At 38.1% G+C, this 3,137-nt stretch overlaps 1 long non-coding RNA gene across 1 annotated transcript; it reads left to right on the top strand.

The window, feature by feature from the left end:
* Window positions 1-1,977: 1,977 nt before the first annotated feature.
* LOC310723334 lies at window positions 1,978-2,810 on the top strand. The gene is made up of 3 exons (XR_014532644.1): window positions 1,978-2,032; window positions 2,086-2,294; window positions 2,771-2,810. It is a non-coding gene; the product is annotated as an uncharacterized lncRNA (long non-coding RNA).
* The last annotated feature ends 327 nt before the right edge of the window (window positions 2,811-3,137 follow it).

The raw sequence follows: 3,137 nt of genomic DNA on the forward strand, positions 1-3,137 counted from the left end.
CTACAACATCTGGAGCAGTTCACAATCAATATTTGTCTAATAACATGAGAAAAACATAAACATTTAAATAAAACACAACCTACTCACCAGAGATGCAGACTCATAATGTGCAGCGCCCCCCAGAGGCTGTAATCCAGTGGTACCGCTCGTATTCACTGGTCTGGAAGTGGAGATCAAACCCTTTCCCGGGCTGAGACACGCTAGCGAGTTTCAGGGTTGGTGACCTCCTCACCATGTCTCGCTTTTCTTCACAATGGATTTTTAAGTGTCTGAGACCAAATCAGTTTCTCTTCTTCAGTAGGTATAAAAAAGTCTAACTCAGATGTATGAACGTGTGCAGAGCTACACACGTGTTTTACCAGTCAAACTTGTAACTGTAACAGTTTCCCTCTGAACAACCAATCAGAGGACGGAGAAATGCTGACGCTATTCTGGGCCAGTGATCTGCTCTGTGAGGAGAATCTGAAATCTGATTGGTTAAAGAAACAGAGCTGTTGGTAATATTCTCTATGGTAAAAGTCCAGCAGTACTGATTCTGAAGGTTCTGGGGAGAATAGATTCACATGGCAGCACATAGAGACTGAAATCTGATTGGACAAAAAATCTACATCCACATCCACGTACTGAAGCAGTGCAGCCGAGAGAAACACTACGAGATGAAGAGAAGAAACTGATGGAAGAAATTCATACAATTTCATGGAACAAATATTAGAGTTTATGTTGTAAATGTAGGTCAGAGCTTCTAATAGTGTTTAGGCCAGCAGAGAAGTGTTTACTGACCCTGACTATACATATATATATATATATATATATATATATATATATATATATATATATATATATATATATAAAATTGTGTACTCAAGCGTGTGAGAAAGGAAGTTCAGAAGAAAAGAAAAACAATCAGACAGGAAACTAAATTCTCAAGACCACAAGGCAACAGTTATAGACAGAATTGTGTTACTGATAAAAAAACTCAGAAAGCTCCCAGAATTAATAAAGTAAACAAATCTCCAGTAATAAAAGTAAAATCTACATGTAGTTTTCTCACAGTACATGAGTTAATAGTTTGGAGAAGATCAGGATTAATGAACATATGAACGGTTCTGTGAACACTGCAGTATAAATCTAATCTCTTATTCCTGAACACCAGCATTCTAAACACTCCACTGCTGATCTGTGACTGCTGCTTAATAAAAATAAAGTGTTAATGCAACACACTTCTGCTTGATAACACTTGCATTTTTGTACTTATTGTACACAAACAGTCCCAAAACAAAAACATTATATATGAGGGATTGTGAAAGAGTGGTCAGTGAAATTGTTAGTGGTCCACAGTGTAAATGAGTTGTAGGATGAGAATGTTACTTGTCCATATAAATGGGGAGTGAGGATTTGTAATTGTCCAGAGTGACGGCGGATTGTAGAACGGAGTACTTTTAACCTAACAGTAGCTGGAAAGACGCTGTTGTGCAGACGTGCCTTGTGTGTGATGATGCTTGCAGGCCTGTGGTGTCTCCGGTTGTTTATCCATTTAAACAGAGAATACAGTGGTTTCTTATATGTTAGATTATTGCATTAGATTTATACTGCAGTGTTCACAGAACCGTTCATATGTTCATTAATCCTGATCTTCTCCAAACTATTAACTCATGTACTGTGATAAAACTACATGTAGATTTTACTTTTATTACTGGAGATTTGTTTACTTTATTAATTCTTCTTTATCAGTAACACAATCATGTCTATAACTGTTGCCTTGTGGCACACACACACACACACACATTTTATTTAGCCTTCCCCAGATCTGTGTCTTACAACAATTGCTTTGTCAGCTGTGGGACCTTCTATAGAGAAATGTGTATGTTTCCAAATCATGTCCAACTGATAAACTTTTTCACAATTAAGTGTAGAAACATCTCAGCGATAAGAAATGGGAGGCACCTGAGCTTATTCTCAAGTGTTGTTGCAAAGTGTCTGAATACTTATGAACGTGATATTTCAGGGCTATTGCTATAATTCTGTTTTTACTGTCATTCTGGGGAACTGATTGTAATTTAATATGAAAACATGGAAAAAAGTGAGGAAGGTCTGAATACTTCCATACTGGGTTGTGACTGTGTGCAGTGACTCCACCCACCATCACAGTGCTGAGACACTTCACCTCACTGTATAATCACTTTCTATATAAACATCTTTCAGACACCAAACCAGAACAAGCAAAGGATATCAGACTGATCATCAAACAGCAGCAAAGAGAACACTCATCTTTTCATCTTAATATCCATCAGTGAGTTTTACATCAATTCTTCTTCTTCTTCTTCTTAATAATAATGATAACAATAATATCATCATTATTATTAGTAGTAAAATTGACCTTCATTCTGGTGATTTGAATTACTAATGTAATGAGATTAGAAATCGTGCGCCAAACAATCTGAGAAGGAAAATAACCAGGAAGAGTTCATACAGTAAAAGTGTTTTTAAACCACACCGTGAATTAAACAAACAAAACTAACAATAAAACAGTCCAACACTAACAATGCAATAGAATGACATGAAAATGAAAAAATACATTCAAAATAAAGCAGTTTCCTTCTTTTCACTGTATATGCTGTAGTCAGGAACAATAATGTTTAGATATAAACATACATTCACATAGTCCCTGTTTGCAGTGGTGATGGACAGGTTGAAGGACGAGGTCAGACAGGAGTCTCTGTGGACTATGATGTTTGTAGATGATATTGTGATTAGTGGTGAGAGTGGGGAGCAGGTGGAGAAGAGCCTGGAGAGGTGGAGGTACACGCTGGAGAGAAGGGGAATGAAAGTCAGTAGAAGTAAGACAGAGTACATACGATGTTGTGAGGAACAGTGAAGATGATGAGATACCAACTGTAGTCCTGAGTAAGTGTAGCAGACTGTTGACATTAACTACAGTCCAATCCATCCTCAAAGCTCCCGTTCTTACTCCGGAATTTCATGGAACCACCCAAGACGTTGATGAGAAACCGTCCCAAGCTGCATAGAGTCGCCTCCAGTCGAAGAGAAAACTATCCAGAAGAAAACTACCCAAGATAGTGGGAAGATCCACGGAGGGGAGAGGGGCAGGAACAGTGGTCACTGGAACCTCAGGAGCA

The sequence above is a fragment of the Silurus aristotelis genome, assembly GCF_946808225.1.
Source record: "Silurus aristotelis genome assembly, chromosome: 3".
In the NCBI taxonomy this organism is placed as follows: Eukaryota; Metazoa; Chordata; class Actinopteri; order Siluriformes; family Siluridae; genus Silurus; species Silurus aristotelis.